This window comes from Vulpes lagopus, chromosome 6 (assembly GCF_018345385.1).
Source record: "Vulpes lagopus strain Blue_001 chromosome 6, ASM1834538v1, whole genome shotgun sequence".
Lineage (NCBI taxonomy): Eukaryota > Metazoa > Chordata > Mammalia > Carnivora > Canidae > Vulpes > Vulpes lagopus.
This window is the reverse complement of record NC_054829.1, coordinates 130,431,359-130,443,699: the sequence shown is the minus strand read 5'-3', so window position 1 is coordinate 130,443,699 and position 12,341 is coordinate 130,431,359.

Genomic DNA, 12,341 nt, shown 5'->3' with positions numbered 1-12,341 from the left:
GAAGGACACATTTTCCTTCCAAGCTTTAGAAAGCTAGTAATTTTAGGCTATTGAATTTTATGTTAATTGCATATTGCCTAAATAGATTGATCCGGTAAATGGAATTGTAATTACTACGAAACCACATATTTAGAAATTTTAATTTGATAGTTTCATAGGACAGGATGACAAAGAGAGATGAGTTCATTGTTTATTCTGTGCACCTAGGGTTCACGTAGGGCCGACATGGGATAGTACATGGATGGGATTTTGTAAGTAAAATAAACTCCAGTAAACAGGTTGTCAAGTAAACGGAATTTTTTAGGCGTTGAACACTTAAGGAATATTTAGGATCCTTATCAGGAGACAGTTGCATGTCCCTGCTCCGAGTCAGCCAGATCTTGATTAATCAGAAACCAATTCTCCTGACTAGGAATTACTCAGGGCTGCCTCTGCTGCTGGTCATTTCACTTCTTATTAGCATAATCCTCAAGCATATGGAAGGGAGTTGGGAGATAAAACTCAAATCAGCTTTGTTCCTTGCTAACAACTCTGGCAAACTGTTGACACTTCTGGCTAAAATGAAGTTTGGGTATTCTCTGTGGATTTTTATTATTTGTACTGTCCTTGTCTCCGCAGATAATCAACAGCTCACTGCATAATATATAGCAGATGCAACCCGGCTCGTTCTTTTGAATGAGTAATCAGAGGTAATGCAAATTAACACCTTCACCTCAGGGAAAAAAAAAAAAACAAAACTTTAGCATTCACCAGGTTCAGTAAATAGAAGAACTAATCTTAATCATAGGGTTTTAATGATAAAGGATTGAGAGAAAAAGCAAGGCATTTTCCTCCTGCTTTTTCAGTAGAAGATATACATTCTAATTATATTTGATATCTACCAAAAGGGCGCGATTCAAGTTGGGTTGACCCTACATTTCAATGAACTTGAATAAGCAAAAACAACTCAAGTTAGTTTTCTCCTCCCTTCTTTCTTCTTTCCCAGTAGCTGTGCTAATAATTAATATTGGGGGATATCTGTTTGAGATCTAGAAGTCGTAGTTAAACAACTTTCACTTTTTATTTGAAATAGTCCATATTCGTTGTATAGACTTCAGAAGCCACCCCAAAATATAAACACGTTGGTGAAGCTTTTGATTCTCTTACTTTTGTTTACTTATATTTTTTATGGTGGCTTTCCCCAATAGAATCATATGGTTCATATTGTTTTATAACCTTTTTTCCCTGTTAATGTATTATGTTACTAAATATCCTTCCATAACACTACTTTTAAATGGCGTGTAGCGTTTCATGCCAATATATTAGAGTTTATTCAATCTCCTAATGCTAGCTAGCTAATTGATTCCAGTTTTTTTTTCAGTTTTTTTTTTAAAGATTTTTAGTTATTTATTTGAGACAGAGAGAGAGAGGACATGAGAAGGGAGAGGTGCAGAGGGAGAAGCAGACTTCCTGCTGAGCAGGGAGTCTGATGTGGGGCTCCATCCCAGGACCCCTGGATCATGACCTGAGTGGAAGGCAGACACTTAACCAACTGAGCTACCCAGATGCCCCTTCTTCCAGTTTTCTCCTACTGTAAACAAATATAGGTTAAATATCCTTTATGGTTAGATCTTTGCATAAATCCATATATATATATATGGTTTTACATATATATACATATACATACACATACATTTTCAGGATAAAGTTCTAGATGGGAAATTGCTGAGTCCTAGAGTACATACACATTTAAAAGCTTTTGAAAAGTTTTGCTAAATTGTCCTTCAGAAAAATAAATAAATAAATATTTATAAATAAATAATAAGTAAATATTTATAAATAAATAATAGTCCTTCAGAATTGTTAAACCTATTGATATTTATCATGATTTATTATGTATTTATTTTTAAAGTTTTTTTTTTTTATTTTAGAGGGAGAGGGGCAGGGAAAGAGAGAGAGAGAGAGAGAGGGAGAGAAGTAGACTCACTACTGAGCACGGAGCCCCACAAGGGGCTCAAAGTCACGACCCTGAGATCGCGACCTGAGCCATCCAGGTGTCTCTATGTTTGTGACAATTTAAAGATAGGCCTAAGTCATGGGGCAAACTTTCCATATGAGTTTTGTTTGAACTCAACAAAGAAAACATAAATTTACCTGTGTGTAGACACAGCCCTGATGGCTGTGGTACTGAGTGACACTTGCCTCTTCCCTTAGATCTTTCCTAGCATTTTGACTCCTTGAGAATATGCCCGGTTTTCTTCTGGAGTTTCGCGGAATCTGTTTGGTATTCAGGGGAAGTACAAGACCCTCCGTAGAAATGAGTTACTCTAGGTCTGACACCTGTTCTCTACCCCCTCACTCCTCCAAGGGGCAGTTTCTTTTCATCTCCCTGAAATAATAGGATTATTGTATGTGGTATGCAACACTGAACCCGAACTGGTACCCGAACACTGAACGTGGGGTTCCAGTGGGGGTTGGGTCTGTGAGGGTTGGTAGGGGAAACCTGTCACTGCCATATGGAGAGAGACACAAGTTAGAGGCCATATAGGCATGGTTTTAACTACCCCAAGGCCTGTCTAGTGGTTCAGGAATCCCCTTCTTTGGTGCCCAGCGGTGGGGGAGCCTTTTCTACCTTATGATTGCTCTTTGAGCAGAGAAAAATTTCCACTATAAATGGGGGGGGGGGCTGAAAGGTACAGAAAATCTTTATTTAAAAGAAAAATACTCAACTTAAACTACATTCTGGGTATATAAAAGTGTTGTGGTTTAATCAATAACATTAACAGATACCAGAAAACTCACCTCATATTCACAGACACAGCTTCCGAAAAGCCTTGTTTAGAGCTCTGTTTCTTGTGTCGCCACTACCCCCCATCAAGTGTAATGGCTTTTAGGCATGCGTTCTGAGGGTACAACAGACCACCACCAATTATCGCGGATTATCAAACTGCTATTTTAGGGTGCTTTGTTCATAGGGGCTCTACACTCATCTACCCATACTCCTTCCTATCACAAGGTAAGAAAAATTTACACTCTGTACACTTGCCACAACTCCCAACAGGGCCTGTGTTTAATACTCATTTTAGGCAGTAGGTCAAAAGAGTATTAGAAAGCTGTGTTATGGGGGCGTCTGGGTGGCTCAGTCAGCGAAGTGTTTGACTCTTGATTTTGGCTTAGGTCATGATCTCAGGGTTGTGAGATCATCCCCCCCATCGGGCTACACACTGGGCATAGAGTCCTAAGATCCTCTCTCTCCCTCTGCCCTTCCCTGACCCCCTATCCTTCCCTCTCTAAAAAAAAAAAAAAAAAAAAAAAAGAAAGCTGTTATGGACCCAAATTTTTTTTTCTAGACTGTGAACCATGTTTACAAAACCAGACAGTGGTGTGCTCATATAATTAGTAAGATAGGGCAGCCCAGGTGGCTCAGCGGTTTAGCGCTGCCTTCAGCCCAGGGTGTGATCCTGGAGTCCCAGGATCGAGTCCCACGTCGGGCTGCCTGCATTGGAGCCTGCTTCTCCCTCTGCCTGTGTCTCTGCCTCTCTCTCTCTCTCTCTGTGTCTCTCATGAATAAATAAATAAAATAAATAAAAAAATTAGTAAGATAAATGTATATTCTGATCCTCACCTCTTCTTCTTTCTAAATTTAATAATTCAGGATTTGAAAAATCTTTTCATTAAAAAGGAAAGTCTGTTCTCCATCTGACTATATAGCTATGGTGTTGGTTTTTCAGTGTTAATTTCAAAAATACTTGTCTCTTGTTCTCCATTGTATTAAATATAAAAATTTGGGGGGGTTATAAATCATACTTTTTGTTTCAAGAAATGTGGTCACCATATCTATGGTTACAATACTGCTCATATCCCTCCCCTCCCCTTTTTTTTTAACAATCCTTTGTCTTCACCTTGAGAGTATACTTACTATTCCTTGTCTCTTTGGGACAGATAGGCTTGGGCAAGCACCCAAAAAGAACAATATTGGATTCATAGGATGAGTAGTTTAATATAGAACTTATTCTCAGGTTTCAAGTTTTGTTTTTCTGTGGTGCATTGTAAACCCAGGTGAACAGTATAAAAAGAAGACAACCCATGTGTGCCCTAACTGTTAGATGCCATCAATAACGGGGTGAGTTCGTTTTCTACTTGTGTCCATCGGCCTCTGGACTCGGAGGGAAGTCATGTGTGAAGGATGCTCTCCAGCCCCATAGCTGCCCATGGGAATCATCGTAAAGCAGTCTGCCAGAAGGAATGTGTGAGCAAATGACAAACGGTACCTGACTCCAGGGGAAAATAGACTTTGGGAAGCTTTTAATGCCAAGCTTTATAATGTTTAGGATGAAATACTGCATCAGATTTCTCATGAGGATGGAAACGACCTCAGATCAGTTTAACAAAGCATTTTCCAGCAGAAGAGAACATGCTTGAATAGAAACAGAAAATAAGCTAGTACTTAGAGCACACAGAGGCCTTCTTTCTTTACCTGTTGCTGGCTCTCCATGCTCTTTCATCCTGACTCCTCTTCTATAACTCTCAGCCATGCTCACTTAAAAAAAAAAAGTGTCCGTATGGATTTTCTGTGTTAGTCCTGAGAGCAAATAATCTGCCCCATTGAACCCAAAAGTACCCTCATGATCGTCAGTCCACGTGTCCCATTTTTTTTTGGTTCAGAAGACATGGACATCACCTTTATATCCACTCAGTCATCAATACCTTTGTTTATCTTCCTTTAATGGACGTCTCATCTCTACCCTGTCCTGTTCCCTATTCTCATTTGTCACCATCTCAGCTCAGATCCTCATTCTCTGCCTGGATTAATGCCATTCTTTCCTCCCTATTTCCTTCTAGATTGATGAGAATAGGAAAGGTGGAATGGATGCAAGAGACCTTCTCAAATTAAAATTCACACGACCTAGGAGTGGCTGTGGGGAGGAAGGCATCAGTGATATAATTCTTCAAGGATTCCAACCTCATCGGGGTGACCATCTGTCAGGGATGTAGAGAAGAATCCTGCTCTTGATGGCTAAAGGTACTACGCTACCATTTTAATTGCTTAATTTAATTTAATAATTTAATCCAAGACTGCTTTTCTAAGGCTCTTCCCACCATTGTGGCCTGCTCCGAAGTCTGTCTACAATGATCGCTTACATGGTTCTTCTCCGTTTTGACACAAAAGCACAGACAAAATGAGGAGGTAAGGGTAGTTGTATTTAAGTACCTTCTAATTCCTAAATTCTACAAATTTCTGACTTGCATTGTTAGGAAATAAATAGTTATGCATCTATCCATTCATTCATCTTTTTTCTACTTCCTAATCATATTATTTCCTAAAACTGAGATCTTTTCATGTCTTTGTTTTTTCTTATGACTCATGAATGTAATACGATAAGAGGAACAGAGCTGTAATAAATATTATTGATCAGGATTCAATAATGACGGGGAAACACTGAGGGTTCATGATTTATTGATTTATTTTTAATATTTTTAACATTAACATCAATTTGCCAACGTATTTATTTATTTTTAAATTCCTCTCCATGAATCAGAGTTGACTTGATGTTATTTTTCTCTGTTTGGGATTTTCTATTGGTGTGTAGATACCAATAGTGTGTGTATAAGCTGTTTGATGTATTCAGTGAAGAAATGGGATGAGAGAAGGGAGAAAAGTCATGTCTTAAGGCTTCTTTAAGAGCATTCCAGAATCTATCTTCTCCTGGTTATTTACGTGGCTGAGGTTGATAACCCTGAAATTAGAGCAGATTAGGTTTCATTGGCTTCAATCAACTTTTATATGATGAGAATGTTTTCAAAATAGCCCAATCTGAAGAAAACATGGCAGAGAAGCCAGTTTCTTTTAAGGCCTAAACTATATTGAGCTGCACTTTTAGAAGAATTGATAACTTTTTATGGAGTTTACTGTTTCCATTGTAAAAGTTATACATGCTCATTACAAAAAATTTAGAAATAGAAAATAGAAAAAGTGAAAAGTTTTGCTTGTATTCCAGCTACCCATAGGTATCCATCTAGTGCCTACTATATATATATATATAGTAATGATACTTTTAGTATGATTTTTTACCTATTATTTCTAGGGCAGCTTTTAAATGGCTTCATAATACCCCATTTAATTGTCACAAAGAACCTGTATAATATATTGACTCGTTGGGCATCGTGATATTCTATTTTTCATTATCTTAGATAATGCTGTAATGAGTATCTTTGAGCTTTTCCAGTAATTAGGATTAATTCCTTAGGCTAGATTATGCAAAGCGAATGTTTTTAAAGCCTATTATAAATTTTGCCAAATTAGTTTTAGAAGTTCTTCCGTCACTGTGTGTGTCTTTTTCATCTCCCCCTTACCAGTGCGGAATCATTTTAGTTAAAAAGATATTAATTTTAAAGACAAAAATTGTCTTTAATTTAGTTTTCCTTGATTTCTAGTGATGCTTACAGTTTTCTAGTGCTCATTATTTGCTTGTTGAGTGTTCTGTTTTGTAAATTATTTGTATGTCTCTTTTGGCTACTTATCAGTTGCTAGCTCAGTGGCTTTCCTTTTTTAGAGAATCGGTTTCATTTTTTAGAGACTGTGTTGAACATTAATCTTTGTTATAGGTTTTGAATTTTTGCCTATTTTATTTGGGTTAATTTTTTTCTGAACCTGCAATATTTTTAACTTTTATATAGTGAAATCGTAATTCCTCAGCTTTCTTGGCAACTAAAAAATGCAGGTTCAGCTTAGAAATTTACCTTCCTCCCTAAACACTCACCGCCCCCCCCCCCCATATCAACTGAAGAGTTAAGTAAAAGTGTAATTAACACTTGTGATAAGAAATCAAAACTCTTGGGAAAGTTTTTGGGAAAAATGTTTATGGGTGTTTTATTTTACGGTTATAGCGAAACATCCAGAAAAGATGATTTGTGCTTTAACTTTTATTTCCCCAACCGGGGCTAGGTTTCACGATGTTTTACATATAGGAATTATGCCTTACAACAGCAGTTCTCAACCTGGGGCAATTTGGTTCCCAAGGGACATTTGGTAATGTCTGGAGACATTTTTGATTGTCACAACCTGGAGGGAGTCATGTTACTGGCATGTAGTAGGTAGAGCCCAGGGATGCTGCTAAGCATCCAGTGGTGCCCACAACAAATAATTATCCAGCTCAAAATGTCAGTGGTGCTGCTGTGGAGAAATTGTCATGGAGTTAGTGCTAGTTGAAAAGATTATTTCTACCGTATGAGTGGGAGAGAAATTTAGTGACATTTTTTTCTTTTTTAGAGAATTCTAAAAATTCTTTTTTTAAGAGAAAAAAGTTATTTTAAATAACTTAAAATTTGCCATTTCTCTTTCCCCCCTTTTTTTTTAATGAGTAGAGCATCCATTATCTTTCACTTTGTTTCCTTCAAGAATTCTAATGACTTCCTTTACTCACCTTCAGGAAATTGTCCAACATGGGGAAGGGCATGTGTACAAGGGGATGGTGGTTGACCCTCCTTCTGTGTGAATTTTCCTGCAGTGGGGACCAGGTTATGGACCAGTTCCATGTGTGATCCCTGCTTTCCCTCTTTCCGTCCCTTTCTTGTTTGGAGTGGATAATGTGGAAAGCCATATTAAAAACTGTGGATATGATCTGTTTGCATGAAGCTTAGAGACATGCCATTGGGTTTGGGGAGTGCTAGGACTTCCAGGCTGCCTCAAGTCAGGTTGAATGAAGGGAGAGGGGTAAGAAAGGTTTGCCTCAGTCCAGTTCCTTAAGGAGAAACCGACATCCAAGTTTGGGAGAGTCAGTGCCAATATAAAATCCGGAAATAGGAATGAAATAAATAGTAAATAGAAATAGAAATAGAAATGAGGAGTTAAATGAAAGCAAAATTGTAGTACAGAAGTTGTTACAAACTGCATCTAGGGTAGCTCTTCACTCAGAAAACATGGCAACAGCCTTTATTTAAGTATATTTCTACTACACGCGAGGCTCATTCATGTTATGTAAAAACCAACCATCTAGCCACCAAGCAAGCAAGCAAACAAAACAAGTTCCTTTTGCGATTAAATCTTGAGAAAAATGTAAATAAATTTAAATAAAATTAAATTGAATTCTTTGTTGTAGGACTTCCAGAGCCTTCGATACGACAGTCTGTCCTGGGAATCTAGAAGAGGGGCTTAGAGAATACTGCCTCTACACTCATCTCCACAGCCCTTGTGTTTCCCGGAGCATCTTACAGAGCCGGTGCTGAAACGCCGCTTTTCATTTCTGGTTGTAGATGTGAAGAAAAATGACCGTGTGGATGGGACTTAAAATTCCCAGGCTCCACACCTTGCAACTTCTGTGCAGTCAGGGATGAGGACCCCTACCTTAGTGGAACAGGCTTTGAGAATTGCCAACTGGCACTATGTGGAACAGTGTCTCCAAGCCTGTCCATGCCTGAGGGCCATGAGTGCTTGTTTGATACTTATTCCCATGTCTCCCTCTTGGAGATTCTGATTCAGTGGGTGGGTTCCAGGAATATGCATGTTCAGTGATGCTGATGCTCAGGCAAGACTGAGGCACAGCCTGCTGTTCCACAGTCTTCAGTGGTGATGCCTGTAAGCCAAAGGGAGTATGGCTGGTGGGCGGGGAGCTGTCCAACATCGTACTCTGCAGTCTTGCCTTTCATACTTCTCGGCTCTATTTTTGGTCCTTTGCATGCCTACAGACCTCTCAGTATATATATATATATATATATATATATATATATATATATATATATATATTTTTTTTTTTTTTTTACAAATGAATGGATTTTTCCATAAAGGATTTCTGAGTGTTCAGCAGTCCTTCCTTCCTTTCAGTACCCTTAGGAGTTTATGGGTTTCAAAGAAGTTTTGGAAATAAAATACATGGCTAGTCATGAGTAGGAAAGGCAAATGAGTGAGGAGGGGGAAGGGGAAGAGAGGAAAAAAATAAAGAGCTAGAGCAAGATCTCAAGGTGCAATAAGGAGCGAAGACCTGGATTGGACAACAAAGACCTGATGCTAGATAGAGCTTTTCATGTTTGCCAATGTGGCTTGTAAATCTGCAGAGTCTAGAGGTGAACTTCAAACTGGGTAGATCTTGAGGTAGTTGTTATAATGCTAAAATATTGCATTAATCCTGTTGATACTTTTTATCTGATTTCCTTCTAGACTTCTAAAGCCCAAGTCGGCAATTATTTTAAGAAGAGGTCAAACAAGCAGGCCGAAGCTACAAAAGATTATTGCTGTTTTGGTTAAAGCTGCTAGGAGCAGTTATCAGCTAAGTGGTAGGTTAGATTCCGAGTGAAGTTAAGAGTCAGAAAATATTTTATTATCTGGGCAACTCCCTTTAAGGAACAAAAACTATCTTCTTTTATATGGGGATCAAGAACTTGCTTACCCTGCCGGGTTTGACTGAAAAAGGATCTCCAAATGTGTCCTCTAGATAGAAAATTCTGACAAATGTTCATCCAGCCATTACTCAGCAAACCCGGTGCCTAACTCTCTGTTAGACAGAACGGAGCAGTGAAAGTTTGGTTATGACCCAGGATATAGTCTGACAGGGGTGTCCCAGACTTGTCTATTGTTTAAGACAGTTTATCCCCAGGTAAATGTAGCTAAATTCCACACAAAGACGCCCTATGGGTCTTGAGTAAGCAGACTAGACCTGAATCGAGGGCACTAACCCACCAAGATACAAGTGGCACAAAACCATGGGATGGGAGGGACCAATCAAATTCCTCCTGTAGAAACTTGGAATCAGGAAGCTGAGAGATGACACCTGCTGACACAAGAGACAGAAGATGAAAGGTAATGTGGAGAGCTAGGTATGGTAGTGCAGGCTGGGATGGGCTTGTGGGTTGAGCTGAGGTAGGGGAGGCTGGCTGAGAGAGAGAGAGAGAGAGAGAGAGAGGGAGAATGGGGAGTGATGAGCAGAGGGGAGCGATGATGCTGTGACCTTAGGCTCTCTGAGCGGGAGATAGAAAGAAGAGCCTCAATTTCTCGTGGCTTTTATGTTCCAGTCCCTATGAAGCTCATGTTCTCAGATGCCTGTGAGGCCCCTTGCATCCTTGCAATGATCCCACTCAGTGTGGTCTGACTTGAGGGCATCTCTACTCTTTGCAGAGAACGTGCAATGCCAAGCAGCAAACAGGCAGTTGCCAAGTTGTGCTAAGTGCTGGGATGGGGGAAGTACTTTGCGCTGTGGGAGGATCTGGGGAGCACCCGGTCAGGACTGGGGGACGCAGGGAAAGATTCCTGGGGGAGGTGATAGCCGAGATGGGAACTGAAGGACAAGGAAGAGTTAGCTGAACAAACGAGGTTGGACAGCATTAGGGAGCAGCATAGACAAAGGTCTGATAATGAGAGGAAACAGGACACTCTCAAGGAGGAAAAAAAAGTCCCAAATGATAACAGAGGCAATGAGAGTTAAAATGGATGAGATTGGAGAGACATTGAAAGCCTAGTAAATCACATGAAGAAGTTGGAAATTTAACCTAGGGCAGAGGGGGAAGCATGTAGGGATGTTAAGCAGGGGACCTCGATTGAATGATTTGCTCTTAAGATGGAACAATCTGGAGGCAGGAAGACCAGGTGGGAGGCTTGTTGTAGGGATCTGCAGGCTGGCTACAGGGGAGCAGAGCCCGATCATTCCTAGTAAAACTTTCAGGAGCCTAGTCCCCAGGGTGCTCTCAGCCTTGGTCTGTGAAACTGCGAGACAAAGATCGAAGTTCCAGCCCGTCGGTAGGAAGAGCTAGGGTCTCAGTTTCCTGGAGGAGGACACTGAGTTGGGGCTACGAGTTTGTGAAACTCTGTTGGATGGGGAAGGGGTGCAAAAGGGGGAAGGCACATCACACAGGGAGAGGAAATGGAATATGAAAGGATTTTGAAGAGGGAAGAGTTCGGGCCTTGCAGGACCAACGTGGTGCTCCTGGAGTATAGGACACCAGGAAGCCAGGCCAGGCAAGTCATTCTAGACACCTGTGTTCCCTGTCCTGCCTGCAAGGATTTTAGTGAATGTAAAAATGGCCAAGTCACTGAGAAGTGACCTGAGAAGACTTGCAACAATGCAGGCTTTTAGGACTATGAGCGTGGTTTTCCTTAAGACTTGATCTGTCCTGGGTCTCAAGGAAAGTTAGCTATAGAGTCAACGTGCTCTTTCCCTCACTCGCCCACCTGTGCCCCATCTCACAGCCGGTGGGTACAACCCCAGCGCCCCAGCTTGTACATATTGTCTTGGGCTTGATGCTACACTGATTTATTATTTAGGTTAGGTGCCTAATGCTTTGCATAGAACCTTGGCCTCTCACCGTTGTCGTAGAGTGGATTTTTTTTTTTTTTTGAAGCTGCAGCCAATTTACAGTAATTAATGTGCTAAGGACAGCAGCTGTGGCAGCCATTAATTCCTTAATCTTGGAGTAGAGAGAAATGGATTAGTTAGAGATAAATATAGCTTATGGCATTTTCTCCTGAGAACCCTTTAAAAACAGTGTTTCTGTTGCAGTGTGTGTGTGTGTGGGGGGGAAGGGGGGGTGGTAGGAAAATGAGAGCCCATTTCCCTTCTTGGGGAATTATTCTTGCAAGAAAGAAGAGATGGGGGTGAGGTGAAATGGAGGTTCATTTAAAATGAGACAAAAAGGATGACCCTGGGCACCACGGAGGCTTTTGTCTTCGCTCCCAGGACCCGGAGACCTCTGGGTGAAGATTCGCTATTTGAGCTTCCTACGTGCAAGCATCAGATCTCTGCTCTGGAAGCCAAGCTGGGGGAGGAGGGAGGAGGAAAACCAACCAGATTCTCCTCTGTGGAGGGAGCCATTTGTTTTAAAATGAGATGAGAGGTGGCTCAGAGATGTTAATGGAAATCTTTGCAAACACAAACTTAAAGTTTCTTCAATCCAGAGAGTCACTCGGCCATAAATATGTGTGGGTTATTTAGATGCTTCCAAAGGTTACTCGAAAATTGCCTATTTTTCCACAAAGAAGTGAGCTGTTTATTGCTTCAAAAGCATGCCTCAGAGCAGATGCTTGCTTTTCTTCTTCGGAGAAGGAAAAAAAAATGCTGAAATATGTGCAGTGCTGGGAAAGGTTGAGTGGAGAGCAGAGGTGTGGGGGGCCGGGGCTTTAGTGGGGCTGCAGAAAGGAGGGGAAGAAGCAGGCGACTTGCTCCGCAGGTGGCATTAGCAAGTGCTGGTCTCTTAGCAGGTCAGATAACAGGTCATGGTGAGGTGGACTGTGGGGCCGAGAAGGGCCCTTTGTGAGGGAGTTAGTTTCCGTAGCAGAGACTGCTGGGGGCTGCTTCCTGACTGCAACCTGCCAGCAGGGGAGAGCTTTGCAGAGCTCTCCATGGAACCTCATTACTTCGTGGCCAGTCCTAGTGCAA